Here is a 19,629-nt window from a genome sequence, read left to right as displayed (position 1 = left end):
ATTTAAAGCCTCAAACTATTAGTTAAGGAGTAATTCTCATATCAGTTAAGCCAGTTATAGATGATACTAAGTCATACATTATTATTCCTGCTATCTATAAACAAGTGAGGGTTAGCTCAGTTTTTCAGCTACCTGTAATTTCTATTATTTCTACTATTAGCCTTTGCAGGCAAAGGGGTATAATACTGAGTAGAGTTATCCACTCACTAGTCTCATCTATTTACCTCCACTGCCTCATATCAATGTGAAGTGTATTGCTGGATAACTTTCTGTCCAAATTGCCCCCGCCTTCTCAGGCTCACTACGATACACTTCCCAACACGATATTGCTGCAGTTGTGGTCCTTACACAGGGAGTGCAGAATTATTAGGCAAATTAGTATTTTGACCACATCATCCTCTTTATGCATGTTGTCTTACTCCAAGCTGTATAGGCTCGAAAGTCTACTACCAATTAAGCATATTAGGTGATGTGCATCTCTGTAATGAGAAGGGGTGTGGTCTAATGACATCAACACCATATATCAGGTGTGCATAATTATTAGGCAACTTCCTTTCCTTTGGCAAAATGGGTCAAAAGAAGGACTTGACAGGCTCATAAAAGTCAAAAATAGTGAGATATCTTGCAGAGGGATGCAGCACTCCTAAAATTGCAAAGCTTCTGAAGCGTGATCATCGAACAATCAAGCGTTTCATTCAAAATAGTCAACAGGGTCACAAGAAGCGTGTGGAAAAACCAAGGCGCAAAATAACTGCCCATGAACTGAGAAAAGTCAAGCGTGCAGCTGCCAAGATGCCACTTGCCACCAGTTTGGCCATATTTCAGAGCTGCAACATCACTGGAGTGCCCAAAAGCACAAGGTGTGCAATACTCAGAGACATGGCCAAGGTAAGAAAGGCTGAAAGACGACCACCACTGAACAAGACACACAAGCTGAAACGTCAAGACTGGGCCAAGAAATATCTCAAGACTGATTTTTTTAAGATTTTATGGACTGATGAAATGAGAGTGAGTCTTGATGGGCCAGATGGATGGGCCCGTGGCTGGATTGGTAAAGGGCAGAGAGCTCCAGTCCGACTCAGACACCAGCAAGGTGGAGGTGGAGTACTGGTTTGGGCTGGTATCATCAACGATGAGCTTGTGGGGCCTTTTCGGGTTGAGGATGGAGTCAAGCTCAACTCCCAGTCCTACTGCCAGTTTCTGGAAGACACCTTCTTCAAGCAGTGGTACAGGAAGAAGTCTGCATCCTTCAAGAAAAACATGATTTTCATGCAGGACAATGCTCCATCACACGCGTCCAAGTACTCCACAGCGTGGCTGGCAAGAAAGGGTATAAAAGAAGAAAATCTAATGACATGGCCTCCTTGTTCACCTGATCTGAACCCCATTGAGAACCTGTGGTCCATCATCAAATGTGAGATTTACAAGGAGGGAAAACAGTACACCTCTCTGAACAGTGTCTGGGAGGCTGTGGTTGCTGCTGCACGCAATGTTGATGGTGAACAGATCAAAACACTGACAGAATCCATGGATGGCAGGCTTTTGAGTGTCCTTGCAAAGAAAGGTGGCTATATTGGTCACTGATTTGTTTTTGTTTTGTTTTTGAATGTCAGAAATGTATATTTGTGAATGTTGAGATGTTATATTGGTTTCACTGGTAAAAATAAATAATTGAAATGGGTATATATTTGTTTTTTGTTAAGTTGCCTAATAATTATGCACAGTAATAGTCACCTGCACACACAGATATCCCCCTAAAATAGCTATAACTAAAAACAAACTAAAAACTACTTCCAAAACTATTCAGCTTTGATATTAATTAATTTTTTGGGTTCATTGAGAACATGGTTGTTGTTCAATAATAAAATTAATCCTCAAAAATACAACTTGCCTAATAATTCTGCACTCCCTGTATTAAATTTAATCTATTCTGCTTGCAGGGGATACTGAGCTAAGAATCCCTGACAATAATAACGAAGCCAGGATGGACCCAGCAGCCCTCGTAGCTCATGTAGAGGCACTCACAAAAACAGTGGAAAATCTTTCTAAAGGCCTTACTGCCTTACAAGCTGACAGCACCTCATTAAGACTATATATTAATGAGAAATTTGACAGCTTGAAATTAATACACTCTTCACATGAACCACAACCAAATCCACCACAAACCTTTAGTGGACAAAGAATAGAGTTCAGGGAGTTTAGAAATTCTTGTTTTCTTTCTTTTCAATTGAAACCCAAAACCTATATAAATGATCACTTAAAGGTGCTCACAACTATATCCTATCTGCGAGGGGAACCCCGCATATGGGCAAACCTGTTCTTTGAGACAAATGACCCCATTTTATATTCTTTGGAGCAATTCTTTAAGGCTATGGGTCAGGTCTACGATGATCCATACAAGCAGTTATCAGCTGAGACTGCAATGAGATCCCTGCGCCAGAATAAAAGGCCAGTGGAAGACTATATCGCTGAATTCAAAAAGTGGTCACCAGACACCCAATGGAATGACCTTTCTTTGAGAAATCAGTTTAGGCTCGGACTTTCTGAAACCCTCAAGGATGAGTTAGCTAGGCAGCCACTCCCAGACTCCTTAGAGAAGCTCATAGACATTAGCATCACTTTAGACAGAAGGATCAGGGAGAGACGCACAGAAAGAGCCCACCATGACACTACTCCTAAACACTCCACACTTCTCACACCTTTCAGTCAGCCTCAAAAGCCTTCTTCTAGGGCTGCAGAGACTCCGATGGAATTAGGATTCATTAGGGGTCCTCTTACCCCACAAGAAAAGCTGAGGAGAAAAACCCTGGACCTCTGCATGTACTGTGGCGGCTTAGATCACGCAGTAAAAGACTGTCTACAGTTGCAACATAGGAAGGGTAAGCAAAGAATTTCACATCTTTGTTTATCTGCAAAACAACTGCATTCTAATCATTGCAACCTTCCTATTCTTTTACAGTGGGAACACCACAGACTCCACTCTGAGGCAATTCTGGACTCCGGTGCAAGCCACAATTATATAGATCACTTGTTTGCTGTTAACAATAAAATACCACTGATAACTAAAAACACACCCAGTCTCCTTCGTTTTGTTGATGGGAAAGAGATTACCTCAGGCCCTATTAGGTACCATACCATTCCCATACGGATTACCACACAGTCATTACATACTGAGTTTGTTACTTTTGATGTCATTCCATCCCCCATGTATCCGATTATATTAGGCATAACCTGGTTTAAACAGCATGATCCAACAATAATTTGGTCCACCTCACAAGTCACGTTCAATTCCACTTTCTGCATTAATACGTGTCTGCACCAGGAACAATTACTGTTGGATACTGCTGGTCAAGTTCCTACTGAATATGCCTCCTTTTCTGATGTTTTTGACAAGAAAGAGTCTACCAATCTACCTCCTCACAGGAAGTATGATTGTCCTATCGATTTACATCCTGGTGCTGACATCCCCTATGGGCATGTTTTTCCTCTATCAGATCCAGAACTAGAACAACTCAAAACTTATTTAAGGGAGAATTTACAGAAGGGTTTTATACGTCCCTCCACCTCCCCTGCTGGAGCTGGGATCTTTTTCGTCAGGAATAAAGATCAATCCTTGAGACCCATAATAGACTATAGAGAACTAAACAAACGCACTATTAAAAACCGTTATCCCCTACCTCTGATTCCTCAACTCATTGACAGGCTAAAAGGCGCCACTATTTATACCAAGCTTGATCTCAGAGGGGCATACAACTTGGTACGAATCAAGGAGGGTCATGAGTGGTTAACTGCATTCCGAACAAGATATGGCTTGTTTGAGTACACTGTCATGCCATTTAACTTGTGCATTGCCCCTGCAACCTTTCAGTACTTCATTAACGATATCTTCAAGGACTATCTGAATCTCTTTTTGGTCATCTATTTAGATGATATCCTCATATACTCTTCTAGCCTCCAAGAACATATTAAACATGTTACATTAGTCCTGACTCGACTACGAGATAACTCGTTATATGTCAAACTCGAAAAATGTACTTTCCACACCCAAGAAATAAAATTCTTGGGTTATAATATAACACCCACCGGTATCGAGATGGAGAATGACAAAATCACATCCATAATAAATTGGCCAGTTCCAAAAAATAAGAAAGACATCCAGAGATTCATGGGATTCGCAAACTTTTACCGGAAGTTTATCAAGAACTTCGCTGACCTGACCAGACCACTAACTAATCTAACTAAGGCATCTCATCGGTTTGTTTGGAATGAACAACTACAAGCAATTTTCGAATATCTGAAATCTGCCTTTACCACAGCACCTATTCTACGCTACCCAAATCCGACGCTGCAATACGTATTAGAAGTGGACGCTTCCAACTTCGCCCTTGGAGCCATCCTCTCACAGAGGACCACGACTACTGAACCTCTACATCCAGTGGCCTACTTCTCACGCCTTTTAACCAGTGCTGAAACCAACTATCCAATAGGGGATAAGGAGTTACTAGCCATCAAAAGTTCCTTAGAACATTGGAGACATCTACTGGAAGGAACCTCCATCCCTATACTCATCTACACAGACCATAAGAACCTCGAATATTTAAAGACAAACCGCACTCTTAGCTCTCGGCAAGTTCGCTGGAATCTGTTCTTGTCCAGATTCAACTATTTCATCACATACCGACCAGCGCACAAGAACAAAAAAGCTGACGCTTTGTCCAGACAACTATTTGACCCCCAAACTCCCCTCATGGAATCTTCTCTGATACCAGTAGACAGGTTCTTGGCCTTAACCACTGAACAAACCAACCGTTTTAAGACAGAACAACTCTCTGACAACCAAAAACCTCTACATGTCTTGACCAAGCATCAGGATGGATTATACTATCATCAACAACGAGTCTATGTACCACCTTCACTTAGATCAACTGTGCTTCAAACTTTACACGATTCTCACTTTGCTGGACATTTGGGAATACAAAAGACCCAGGATTTGGTTCATAGGTTTTTTTGGTGGCCCTCTCTGTTAACAGACACAGCTCGCTACGTTCAAACCTGCAAGACCTGTACAATAACCAAGACAGGAAAGATCTCTCCAACCGGGTACTTACTTCCTTTGCCTACTCCGCTCAGGCCATGGACTGACATTGCCATGGACTTAATTGTTGACCTCCCAAATTCACAAAAGTTCAACACTATATTGGTAGTAGTTGACCTGTTCAGTAAGATGGCACAATTCATCCCATTCCATAAACTACCTACCACTTCCGAAACTGTCTCCTTGGTTTTCACCCATGTTTTTAAACTACATGGACTCCCTCTGACAGAGGTAGCCAATTCACTAGTAGATTCTGGAAACAACTCTGCCATTCCCTTCACATCACTAGACGACTCAGCACCTCTTTCCATCCTCAAACCAATGGTCAGACGGAACAAACAAACCAGTGGTTAGAACAATATTTAAGGTGTTTTGTATCTGCAAGACAGGATGATTGGGCCACTCTTCTCCCCTACGCTGAATTTGCTTTCAATAACTCTGTACACTCCTCTACCAAGTGCACCCCATTCTTCACCAACTACGGTTTTCATCCAACCTTTGAATGGGATTCCTCATCTGACCAAACATCCCCAGTGGTAAACGAACTTCTTAATACGATTTCAGAAACCTTCTCCTTAGTGAAACGGAATATTGAATTAGCGAAGAACCGTTACAAGCATCAGTACGATAAAAAAAGGGTTCCGTCTCCATCTTATGTGGTTGCGGATTATGTCTGGTTATCCACCCGTAATCTGCATCTCCCGATCCCCTCGAAGAAATTATCCTCTGCCTACATCGGGCCTTTTCCGATTACGAAGGTGATTAACCCCAATGCGGTTACTCTGAACCTACCTGCCACTATGAAGTCTCATCCCACTTTCCACGTCTCTCTACTCAAACCATACAAACAACTCAGACAACATCAACCTGTTGACCCTGTCACCCCTCAGATTCCCGAATGATCCATGGAATATGATGTTCAGGAAGTACTGGATTCACGCCGACTACGTGGCCAACTCCAGTATCTGGTACACTGGAAGGGTTACCCTGACTCTGAGGATTCTTGGGAGCCGGCAACCAACCTCTCTGCCCCTCGGTTGGTCAATTGATTCCACAGCAGACATCCTGACCGTCCTTCTCCCGATCACCGGAGTTGATCCTTGGGGGGCGGGTCATGTCACGCTTCCCTTGCTTGACTGCTCTCTCTGCCCCTTTAACTATTACTGGCTTATCACTTCCTTTTTAACACACCTCCATTATATACTTGCTATAAAACAGTCTTTCAGCAAACACTCATTGCTTCATTATTCCTGAAGCAAGCAACCTCTCTCTGGGAAACACCCACTCAGGATTCCTGCCTAACCGCCCATTCACACATCACAGGACACAGCCCCCGGACTAAGCGGTGACGTCACACGCCAACGGAAGCACGCGCCGACCGAATCTCAGCTGAGATACTGAAGCTAGGAAGAGCACTGTCACTACACAGAGGCGAGTAACTTGTAAGCGCACAAAGCGCACAAAGCACCAACTTCTTTACAACTTAATCGGTAAGTTAATTAACGCATCTTGTACAAAGCGACTGTTATAAAACCCTCTGTGCCAAACTGGTTTTACAAACTGCAATCTTGCTCTGGTTCTGACCAAAATGTCTTGTATAATTTAAAGCCTCAAACTATTAGTTAAGGAGTAATTCTCATATCAGTTAAGCCAGTTATAGATGATACTAAGTCATACATTATTATTCCTGCTATCTATAAACAAGTGAGGGTTAGCTCAGTTTTTCAGCTACCTGTAATTTCTATTATTTCTACTATTAGCCTTTGCAGGCAAAGGGGTATAATACTGAGTAGAGTTATCCACTCACTAGTCTCATCTATTTACCTCCACTGCCTCATATCAATGTGAAGTGTATTGCTGGATAACTTTCTGTCCAAATTGCCCCCGCCTTCTCAGGCTCACTACGATACACTTCCCAACATGATATTGCTGCAGTTGTGGTCCTTATATTAAATTTAATCTATTCTGCTTGCAGGGGATACTGAGCTAAGAATCCCTGACACAGCCAATAGAATGCGAGCTAAATCTGATTGGCTGAGTGAAGACGACTCAAGGTAGGATGATCTTCAGGGGGTAGTGTTAGGTTTTTTTAAGGGGGGTTTGGGTTAGATTAGGGGTATGTGGGTGGTGGGTTTTAATGTTGGGGGGGGTTGTATTTTTCTTTTACAGGCAAAAGAGCAGTTTTCTTTGGGGTATGCCCCACAAAAGGCCCTTTTAAGGGCTGGTAAGGTAAAAGTGTAGTGTTAGGTTTAATTGTAGATAATTGAAGGTATTTTATTTAATTAATTTATTGATAGTGTAGTGTTAGGTTTAATTGTAACTTAGGTTAGGATTTATTTTACAGGTAATTTTGTAATTATTTTAACTAGGTAGCTATTAAATAGTAAATAACTATTTAATAGCTATATTACCTTGTTAAAATAAATACAAAGTTGCCTGTAAAATAAATATTAATCCTAAAATAGCTACAATATAATTATTATTTATATTGTAGCTATATTAGGGTTTATTTTACAGGTAAGTATTTAGCTTTAAATAGGAATAATTTATTTAATAAGAGTTAATTTATTTCGTTAGATTTAAATTATATTTAACTTAGGGGGGTGTTAGGGTTAGGGTTAGACTTAGCTTTAGGGGTTAATAAATTTATTAGAGTAGCGGCGAGGTCCGGTCGGCATATTAGGGGTTAATACTTGAAGTTAAGTGTCGGTGATGTTAGGGAGGGCAGATTAGGGGTTAATACTATTTATTATAGGGTTATTGAGGCGGGAGTGAGGCGGATTAGGGGTTAATAACTTTATTATAGTAGCGGTGAGGTCCGGTCGGCAGATTAGGGGTTAATAATTGTAGGTAGCTGGCGGCGACGTTGTAGGGGGCAGATTAGGGGTTAATAAATATAATATAGGGGTCGGCGGTGATAGGGGCAGCAGATTAGGGGTACATAGGGATAACGTAGGTGGCGGCGGTGTGCGATCGGCAGATTAGGGGTTATACATTTTTAATAGAGTGGCGGCGATGTGGGGGGACCTCGGTTTAGGGGTACATAGGTAGTTTATGGGTGTTAGTGTACTTTAGAGCACAGTAGTTAAGAGCTTTATGAACCGGCGTTAGCCCAGAAAGCTGTTAACTACTGACTTTTTTCTGCGGCTGGAGTTTTGTCGTTAGATTTCTAACGCTCACTTCAGCCAAGACTCTAAATACCGGCGTTAGAAAAATCTCATTGAAAAGATAGGATACGCAAATGGCGTAGGGGGATCTGCGGTATGGAAAAGTCATGGCTGGAAAGTGAGCGTTAGACCCTTACCTGACTGACTCTAAATACCAGCGGTAGCCCAAAACTAGCGTTAGGAGTTTCTAATGCTGGTTTTGACGGCTAACGCCAAACTCTAAATCTAGACGCAATTTTGCTTTGTTCTCTTGGTATTCTTAGTTGAAAGCTTAACCTAGGAGGTTCATATGCTAATTTCTTACACCTTGAAGGCCACCTCTTTTCAGAATGCATTTTAACAGTTTTTCACCACTAGAGGGTGTTAGTTCATGTATTTTGTATAGATAACACTGTGCTTGTGCACGTGAAGTTATCTGGGAGCAGGCACTGATTGGCTAAACTGTAAGTCTGTCAGAATGCATTTTAACAGTTTTTCACCACTAGAGGGTGTTAGTTCATGTATTTTGTATAGATAACACTGTGCTTGTCTGCAAGTCTGTCAGAATGCATTTTAACAGTTTTTCACCACTAGAGGGTGTTAGTTCATGTATTTTGTATAGATAACACTGTGCTTGTGCACGTGAAGTTATCTGGGAGCAGGCACTGATTGGCTAAACTGCAAGTCTGTCAAAAGAACTGAAATAAAGGGGCAGTTTGCAGAGGCTTAGATACAAAATAATCCCAGAGGTTAAAAGTATATTAATATAACTGTGTTCGTTATGCAAAACTGGGGAATAAGTAACATAGGGATTATCTATCTTTTAAAACAATAAAAATTCTGGTGTAGACTGTCCCTTTAATAAGCAATTTTTAACTTTTGAAATTGTTTCTAATAACATCATTTGAATAAATCACCTTCCAATAAGCAGGTAGCATGGACACTGGGAGTTCCTAGCATGTGCTACTAAGCACAACTGGGTGGCTCCAAGCTTGTGAGTACTTTTTAATACTATTATATGCCAACTTGAGTGCAACTGTACTGCACCAAGAAGTTGCCTTCTTTCTATTTGTATTGTTTTAGATGGATTGGCTTTTTGTTTAAAGAGGAGGAGCCTGGGATTGGAGAGTAAATCACAGCACTTACACCAGAGTGGAGGAGAGTGTTATAGTGGACTATTACACACGGTTGTAAGATTAAGTGCGACCTCTAAAGATCTCTTACTTGTTTGTTTGGAATTTATATTTTGTTTCAAATTTATTCTGTCTATGATGATTAGCCTTGCTATGTGATTTCCTTATAAATTGTAGAACTGTTAAGAAACTTATTGAGATCTTAGGACTAGGTAGTTCAATGGGTACAGCACCTGACCAGCATGTTAAAAGTTCATAGGCTCAGATCACACTTTAATAGTTATGTGAAAGAGCTCATTCAGAAAACTTGCATATCGACTCCTAGCTTTTTTTTTTTTGCTTATACGTCAAAAAGTATTGCTTTAAGCAATCTCATTTGCTTCAATTAAATTAAATAAAGAATAAAAACATGCTTATCCATGTGGGTTAAAATAATGATGCTTTTAGTTTATGTGCTCATGACCTCTTAGACCTGCCCATGGAACACCAATAAATCTACCTCTACAGGTACTCTGCCCACAGATCGCTCACAGGTCTCCATCACTTAGCCTTGGCCTCCCAGTCCTAGGTTGCATTCTGGAAATGTTGGAGGGTATTTAAATAATAATAGAATGCATCTATTGCAGACTAGAAAATCCTTGTGTGATGCAAATAGGAGGAGGTCCTGGAGTGGAATGGGAAAGCAGATAAAAGTAGTGTAGGGCTACATTGTGACCCCCCTGGTGCTTTAGGTTGGACAGCCCGAGTTTATGGTGTACTGTGGAAATAATTCTATATCCACATAAGTGCACATGCATGAACACACAGCCTTAAAGGGCCATGATACCCAAACACTTGAAAGTTATGCAGCATAGCTGTAAAAAGCTGACTAGAAAATATCACCTGAACATCTCTATGTAAAAAAGAAAGATATTTTACCTCAAAAATTCCTCAGTAGCCACATCCCATTGTAAAGGACTTCTAAGCAGCATATCAGTATGTCTCTCCTGGGACAGCTAAGTGATTAAGCCTTGTGCATTCTCATGTTATTTCCCTATTCAGTTTAAGGAAGTTTACTATGAAATCTCATGAGAGTTAAGTCAAATCTTATGAGATCACAGTAAAAGAGTTCACGACCTCAGCACTGTTGATGCTGATTGGCTGCTGCTCATTTCTTGATTTTTTTTTTTTTTTTTTACCTGCAGCTGGCAGCAGCTGAATTATAATTTTTTACACAGAACTTACTCTGCTGAGCTGAGGAGATTGTTAGGCAAAATATCTTCCTTTTTTACACAGAGATGCTCAGGTGATATTTTCCTGTCAGAATTACAGTTATACTGCATCAGTTTCAAGTGATTTAGCATATGAGTATTATGTCCCTTTAAGATATAACAGACACAAGCTACCCTTATAAAACTGCAAATTTACATTTCTATTTTAGAATGCTGCTAATGTATCCTCCTTGTTCAGAAGACAATTGTATATGCAAAATCAGTACAGAAAATAATAAAGCTGGTAGGATTAACTTTATACAAAATGTTTATTGTGTGAGTTCACAAAGATGTAGAAAGTAATACCTTTCAGCACTGCTCAATGTAAAAGTCATGCCTGTTATGATAATACATTATAAAAGGGTATTAATCATTTTACCTATCTGGGAAGCAAAATCTGTTATTAAACACTGCTGTTCATGAGCTTCTGTTTTAACCAAATTTGGTAAGCAAGTCTGATCTTAACGGTACCATCAATGTGCTGTGTTACAGTTTGACTGTTTACTGAGAAGCTGACTTTAAAAAGCAGCAAAACTGGTTATATTAGCTGGTTTAGTCAGATTGTTACAGTCATGAATAATTTCAGGAACTCATAAGCCAGTAAGCAGTACCTGATTATATCAAACATTTTTCTTTTTGTATGTATGCTGTAAACTGGATTCATTTTAATATGCCTGTGCCCTGAATTCCTCATGTCAAACATGTATGTGTTCTGAAAAAATATTTAAAACTTTATAAAGAATAAACATTGCCTTGGGTAGGTTTTTTCCCCTTAATTGACCTAACTGCAAACTCCCTTGTTTGTTGCATCTAAGAGAGGACATTTATAAAATTTTTTTTTTTTTTTCCTTTTGTTAAACAGATTCTCCTGAATTGAATGAATTCTTTATTTGTTACTAGTTCTAAAGCCTGTGTACATTTTTTGCAGTACAGCGGTTCCACCCCTTGCTCTCTCTCTCTATTCCCCCTCTCTTTTGCTCACTCTGGCCCCTCTCTTTTGCTCTCTCTTCCCCCCTCTCTTCTGCTCTCTCTCCCCCTCTCTTTTCCTCCCTCTCCTTTGCGCTCTCCTCCCTCTCTTTCTCCCCCTCTCTTTTGCTCTATCTCTCCCTCCCCCTCTCTTTTACTCTCTCTCCCCCTCTCTTTTGCTGTCTCTCTCCCTCTCTTTTGCTCTCTTTATCCCCCCTCTTTTGCTCTCTCCCCCCTTTCTTTTGCTCTCCCCCTCTCTTTTGATGTCTCTCTCCCCTCTCTTTTGCTCTCTCTCCCCCTCTCTTTTGCTCTCTCTATCCCCACTCTTTATCTTTCTCTCTCCCCCCTTTCTTTTACTCTCTCCCCACCTCTCTTTTGATGTCTCTCTCCCTTTCTTTTGCTGTCTCTCTATCCCTCCTCTTTTGCTCTCTCTCTCCCCCCTCTCTTTTGCTCTCTCCATACCCCCTCTTTTGCTCTCTGTATCCCCCCTCTTCTCTTTTTCCCTTCTTTTGCTCTCTTTCTCCCCTCTCTTTTGCTGTCTCTCTCCCCCTCTCTTTTGCTCTTTCACTCCCCCTCTCTTTTGCTCTCTCTCTCCCCCCTCTCTAATGCTCTCTCTCCCCCTCTCTTTTGCTCTCTCTATCCCCCCTATTTTGCTCTCTCTATCCCCCCTCTTTTGCTCTCTCTATCCCCCCTCTTTTGCTCTATCTCTCTCCCCTTTCTTTTGCTCTATTTCTCCCCTCTCTTTTGCTGTCTCTCTCCCCCTCTCTTTTGATCTTTCTCTCCCTCTCTCTTTTGCTCTCTCTCCCCCCTCTCTTATGCTCTCTCTCCCCCTCTTTCTTTTGCTCTCTCTCTCCCCTCTCTTTTGCTCTCTCTCCCCCCTCTCTTTCCCCCCTATCTTTTGCACTCTCTCTCCCCTCTCTTTTGCGCCCGCCCCCTCTCTTTTGCTCTCTCTCTCCCCCTCTCTTTTGCTCTCTCTCTCCCCTCCTCTCTTTTCCCCCCTCTCTTTTGCGCTCTCTCTCGCCCCTCTTTTGAGCTCTTCCCCTCTCTTTTTTCTTTCTTTCCCCTCTCTTTTTCTCTCTCTCTCCACTTTCTCCCCCTCTCTTTTGCTGTCTCTCTCCCTCTCTTTTGCTCACTCTATCTCTCCTATTTTGCTCTCTCTCCCCTTTCTTTTGCTATCCCTCCCCCTCTCTTTTGCTCTCTCTTTCCCCCCCTGTTTTGCTTTCTCTATCATCCCCTCTTTGGCTCTCTCGCTATCCCCCTCTCTTTTGCTCTCTCTCCCCTCTCTTTTGCTCTCTCTCCCCTTTCTCCCCCTCTCTTTTGCTGTCTCCCTTTTTTTGCTCTCTCTATCTCCCCTATTTTGCTCTCTCTCTCCTTTCTTTTGCTCTCCCTCCCCCTCTCTTTTGCTGTCTCTTTCCCTCTCTCTCTATCCCCCCTCTTTTGCTCTCTCTCTATCCCCCTCTTTTGAGATTTCTCTCTCCTGTCCGCACGGCCCCGCCCACATCATGCCTGGTCACACCAACGTCACATTTGGCCCCACCCATGTCCCATCCTGCCCCATCCTGTCATGCATGGCCCCACCCCCATCACACACGGTCGACCCAGGACCAGATGCCATGTCAGTGTGTTGAGGGTCAGGTCTGTTTGTCCTCGTGCTGTCTCTACTGACAAACACACTTGGCCTTTTATATCATAGGATGCTTGTAAGATATGTCACTATCCATCAATAAAGTTGTTATCTTCAAAATAAAAATAAACAACTTTAACCTTAAATATTTGTAACATTTTAAATAGTTAGAATTTATAGATTAGGGCAGATTTATTAAGGTCCGGGCGGACAGGGGTCTACATCCTTAATTCTGTCCACCCAGCATCTCATCTGGCGGGCAGTAATACGCTGCCCACATTTATCATTGCACACCAATTGAAGTGTGCATTCCCGCCCCCTGCTCTTGCACAACCAATCACACACAAGCAGGAGCTGTCAATCTCCCCAGTTGAAAAAGTCCGGAGGGATTGACATATGCCACAAAACAGGTGGCATAGCAGATTAAGTCTGATGACCACTGCTCTTGGCTGCAGGCTCGCTCATGTGAACCTGCAGCAAACGGAGCTTCGAAACTCATATTAAAGCTCCATAAATGGAGTCCATTGTGTGTGTGTGTATTAAAAATATTTAAGGCTAGATTACAAGGGGAATGTAAAAATATTAGCACTATTGAGGGCTACCACTGCTTAAGTTATAGCAATAGTGCTTCTATTCTTGCACTCATATTACAAGTTGAAAGTAAAAGTTTTAGCTCAAGCAAAAGCATCAAGTGCTCTTACATCTGGAGGTTGCAAAGCCTGTTTTGGATTTCGCTCGAGCGCTAACCAGAAGGTGTGCTAAGCCAAGTGCATTAAAGCAGAAGGTGCGTTAAGTAATAATTTAAATAACCTTGTTCTTCACTCAGAATAAAATATTATTATATTAAAAAAATAATAATAATAAAACAACATACAGGAAGCAATAAGATAGCGCTCACTGGTCCTTTTGTAATGTACAAAAGGACCAGTGAGTGCTGTCTCATTGCTTTCTGTATATTAACCTGTCTGGCACCCTAGCAGTTGCTATCATAGATGAGAGTGCACTATCTCTGGACTGTTTATATATATATATATATATATATATATATAGATATATATATATATATATTCAATGCACCAACAAAATTTAAAGAAAAAAAAATACTAAAGGAGAAGGTCCTGGGAGGAATGAGAGCTGCCTCCTATAGAAAGTAACGAAGCTCCCTGGGATAAAGAATCTTGCAGGGAGATTAAGTTTTGCAGGGGAGAACCTGACACTGATATAAATTCTCAGTTTGCAGAAAATACAAATTAAACTGAAATGTTTTCGCTACAAATGCTTCTACTTTAGTACACATTACTTTTATGACAGTTAAATATGTGCATTGTGAATGTTGAACAAACTTCACCTACATGCAGCTGGTGTGATAAATCTGTGAGACCTTCAGGGGTAAAATTCATAGATTATATCATGAGAGTTGTGATAGAGATTCAGACACACCCTGGGATCTGCTCTGTTTAGCCCAGGGAATGCAATTTGTGAAAGATACATAGAAATATACAAAGTATGTTTGAGGGAATTAGGGTGTGTGGAACTCAGAATGCAGGAACAGATATGCGGAACAACATAAGTCTTTTAAAAGCTTTACTGAATAATAAGCAAAAGAACAGTTGGTAGTTCAAATTGAAGATCACAGAAACAGCAAGTTTGAACATAGGCCCAATGCAGTCCAATACAAGGTTCAGAATACTTAAGAAGGTTGCAGTAACCAAGTCCAGTGGACACTGATGCTTGAATTGTTCAGTAGAGGGTGAGACTGTCACAGAATACCAGATAGGTATAGCAGGTACAGCTGTTTGGAGGAAAGCTGTCAGCAGTATAACAGACAAAAGATACTCTGCAGGCGCAGGATACCCAGCAGGTACTGTTGGTGAGACTGTCAAAGATTCCAAGTAGGTACAGCAGGCACAACTGACACTGGTATAGCAGATACAGAATACTCATCAGGCACAAAATACCCAGCGGGCACTGTTGGTGAGACTGTCATAGGATACCAAGCAAATAGAGCAGGCACAGGTGGTTTGAGGAAAGCTGTCACTGGTATAGAAAACACAGAATCCTCAGCAGGCACAGGATACACAGCTGGCTTTCAGAACAAGGTGATCATACACATGTATCAGGTAAGTATGCTTGGTCTCTGAAACAAGGGGAGCATACGCAGGTATAAATGAAGTATACTTTACTTTTTGGAACCAAGTGAGCATATGCAGGTGCAAGGTAAGTATGTTTGGCTTTCAGGAATCAGATGAGCATATGCAGGTGCAAGGTATGTATGTTTGTCTTTCAGGAACCAGGAGTACATTTGCAGGTACAAGGGAAGTTTGCCAAACTCCATGAACAAAGTAGGTAAGGCAATAACTCAGCCGCGAGTGATGGGCTGAGTTAGTTTTTAAAGGAACTGCAACCAGGAGGGAATTCCAGTAATTAGGAAATGTCTTCTTTAAAGCCACGCACACCTAGGGGAAGTTGCAGCATCAGTGCAGAAGCCGAGTCTCGGTGTCCCTCCACATGGGATGCCAAGACCAGGGGAAGTAGTATCAGCATTCACAGGGCACAGACAAATAAGCATATGACAGTATAATACTAATTTGTTAACGTTACACAGAAACTTTCAAAGCATAATCAGAATTTGTAAAAGTACAATCCTAGATACACTGCTTTATTCAGAATAAAGGACAAAACTTGTAGTTTTAAGTAATATAAAATACAAAGCACAAAGTGTAAATGTAACAAAACTCTCATGTCATGCAGTGCTATATTGTACTGAGCTTGACTCTCCTCATCCAGAAATGCAGGGAAAACTCCTTAGAGAAATATAGCAAAATTTGCCTTTCTAGATACTTGTGAGGGATCTCACAGTGCTGGTGGATCATTTTAGATGATCTCATCTGAGTGGAGGGCTTTATATTGTTGGGCCATAGTCTCAAGGTGTTGTATCTATCTTTACTGATTAAATGGTCTTAGTTTAAAGATTGCTTTTTTACTATAAATTGGTGTATGTTTGGGTATGAATTTGCCATTTAAACATAAGAAATGTAATATTTATATGTGACTGCTTTTTTACATTATGGCAGGTAATAGAAAAGGGCTTCATAAGAACCTACTCCCCTTTCAGACCGCTCCATGATGTCTATTGGTGCAGGCAATCAACAGTGGAGAGCCTTCTTTTTTTTAAAAAAAAAGAAACAACAACATTAAAAGTCCCTTTTTAAATGAGAGGGTACATGACCCTCTTGGTCAAGGTAGAAATAGTGACCATGAACATCACATACAGAAGTGTTCTAGAGGGAGGAAATGATGTCCATAGTTTAGAGGTGCAAGGGACCCCCTATAGCAAGAGGCATATTGACTACTTTTATCAAAAGGGATTATGGCCTCTGGAAGTTGCAGATGAAGGCCATAATTGCAGAAATACCCTTCACCACAAAATTGTATTAAATACGGAGCAATGCACCATTGGGACTCCTATCTCCCTCATAAAAACCAAACCTAAGAGAGCCGCCTCTTGAGAAATAGGGGCCGGTCCAAATTGTAGAGCATCCATCAGAAGCCTTGCTTATTAGAATAATATGGTGGCAAATACACTCAAGATAAAGATCGACAAATACATGAAACATAATCACAGAGGTGTAAGAGCATTCTTGCTCAAACATCACCTACAGGGACCTATCATTTAAAAATGGGGTGAAAGTGGTGTCCCCTCATCTTTAGAAAAGCAATGGAAACTAACTAGCAAGCAATATTGCCAATGTTTTTGGGGGTTAAAATACAATGTAAAATGTTGTATACAGTATTCTAGAGATTTGTAATATAAGGATCCCTTATTTGAAAAAGGTTATGGTTATTGTTTAAACAAGGGTTTCATGTCTTTGTCATTTAATTACCCTAATAATAAAATAGTGATTTATCATTCTCTAAAATCTGATCTTTATATGGTTATAAAAATATCTGACATACAGCTAGATTACAAGTTTTGCGTTGCGGCTTTTAAAACTGAAAATATGGCATTTTCAGCGTTAAAACAGCACTGCAGCTATTACAAGTCTTGTCGGTATAGCTGTACCGCTGAGCTTTTAGCCTGTACCGCAATGTCAGTCCCGCACACGTATAAATTACGTTTTTTCATGGGATTCCCATAGCGCCGGTATTACGAGTTACAGCCAAAACGACTAAATCTGTACCGCCATCTAAAGTCACTAGTTATGAGTGTTACGCTACAAAGCTGTAACTTAAACTCATAACTAAACTGCTACAAAGTACACTAAACACCCATAATCTACCTATTAACCCCTAAACCGAGGCCATCCTGCAAATATAATATACTCATTAACCTCTAATCTGCCGCTTCCAACATCGCCGCCACTAAAAAAATGTATTAACCCCTATTCCGCTGCTTCCCGACATTGTCGCCACTATAATAAACGTATTAACCCCTAATACGCCACCCTCCCACATTGCAAACACTATTTAAATATTATTAACCCCTAATCAGTCGTCCGCCCACACCGCCGCTATAATAAACCTATTAACCCCTAATCCACAAGCCCCCCACAACAAAATATACTAAAATAAACTATTAACCCCTAAACCGAAAGCCCCCCCACAACAAAATAAAATAATATAAACTAGTAACCCCTAAACCTACCGACCCCCTAATTTTATATTAAAATTACAATTTCCCTATCTTAAATTAAAACTTACCTATCAAATTAAAAATATTTTTTTTTAAATTAACAATTAAATTAATATAATTATTAAACTAAAAATAAACTAACTACCAATTAAATAAAACTAAACTACCAATAAAAAATCCTAACACTACTAACTTATCTAATTACAAAAAATAAAAACTAACTAAATTACGAAAAATAACAAACAAATTATCAAAAATAAAAAAGAATTAAAAAAAATAAAAATAAATAAATAAAAAAAACCTAGCCTACAATAAACTACCAATGGCCAAAGTATCAGCTCTTTTACCTGTAAATAAAATACAACCCACCCAACAGTAAAACCCAACACCCAACCAACCCCCGAAATAAAAAACTAAAATAACCTAAGCTAACAATTGCCCTGAAAAGGGCATTTGTATGGGCATTGCCCTTAAAAAGGCATTTAGCTCTTTTACATTGCCCAAATCCTAATCTAAAAAAAAAAAACACCCAAAAACCCCTTAAAAAAACCTAACACTAACCCCCGACGATCCACTTACAGTTGTTGAAGTCCTGCTTCAAGGATCCATCCAGCCGGCGAAGTCATCATCCATGCAGCAAGAAGTCTTCATCCAGACGGCTTCTTCTACCTTCATCCAGCTGGCGAAGTCCTCATCCAGGTGGCAAGAAGTCTTCATCCAGGGCTATTGGTAGTTTATTCTAGATTAGGTATTTTATTTTGGAGTGGTTTTTTTTCTGGGTATTAGAATATGAATATTTTTTTTATTTTTGATAATTTATTTGTTATTTTGTGTAATGTATATTTTTAGGGGGTATTTTTTTTTTTTAGCAAAAGAGCTATTTATCTCAGGGCAATGCCCTACAAAAGGCCCTTTTAAGGGCCCCCCAAAAGGCACTTTTAAGGGCCCTTGGCAGTTTGGGGGTGGGGGTTTGTATAGTGTTAGGGGGTGTTTGTATTTTTTTGGAGTAAAATAACTGTTTATCTCAGGGCAATGCCCTACAAAAGGCCCTTTTAAGGGCCCTTGGTAGTTTTGGGGGTGGTGGTTTGTATAGTGTTAGGGGGGGTTGTATTTTTTTGGAGTAAAAGAGCTGTTTATCTCAGGGCAATGCCCTGCAAAAGGCCCTTTTAAGGCCCCCCCCCCCAAAGGCACTGTTTAAGGGCCCTTGGTAGTTTATTCTAGAGTAGGGTTTTTATTTTGGGGGTGTTTTTTTAAGGGTATTAGAATAAGATTAATCTTTATTTTTTATAATTTCGTTTGATTTTTTTTTAATGGTAGTTTTTTTATTTATTGTAATGGTAGGTTTTTTTATTTTTTGTAATGCTAGGTTTTAGTGTGAGGCAGGTTAGGTTTTATTTCACAGGTAAGATTGTATTTATTTTAACTAGGTAGTTGGTAAATAGTTAATAACTATTAACTAACTAGTCTACCTAGTTAAAATAAATACAAACTTACCTGCGAAATAAAAATAAAACCTAAGCTAGATACAATATAACTATTAGTTATATTGTATCTAGCTTAGGTTTTATTTCACAAGTAAGTATGTACTGTATTTAGTTTTCTTTCTAATGACACGGTGAGTCCACAGATCATCTAATTACTATTGGGATATTCACCTCCTGGCCAGCAGGAGGCGGCAAAGTGCACCACAGCAAAGCTGTTAAATATCACCTCCCTTCCCTCTAACCCCAGTCATTCTCTTTGCCTATGTTAGAGTAAGGAAGAGGAAAAGTTAGGTGCTGG

Source organism: Bombina bombina, chromosome 6, assembly GCF_027579735.1.
Source record: "Bombina bombina isolate aBomBom1 chromosome 6, aBomBom1.pri, whole genome shotgun sequence".
Classification (NCBI taxonomy): Eukaryota; Metazoa; Chordata; class Amphibia; order Anura; family Bombinatoridae; genus Bombina; species Bombina bombina.
The sequence above is the reverse complement of the archived record's forward strand: the minus strand, read 5'-3'. Positions refer to the sequence as shown.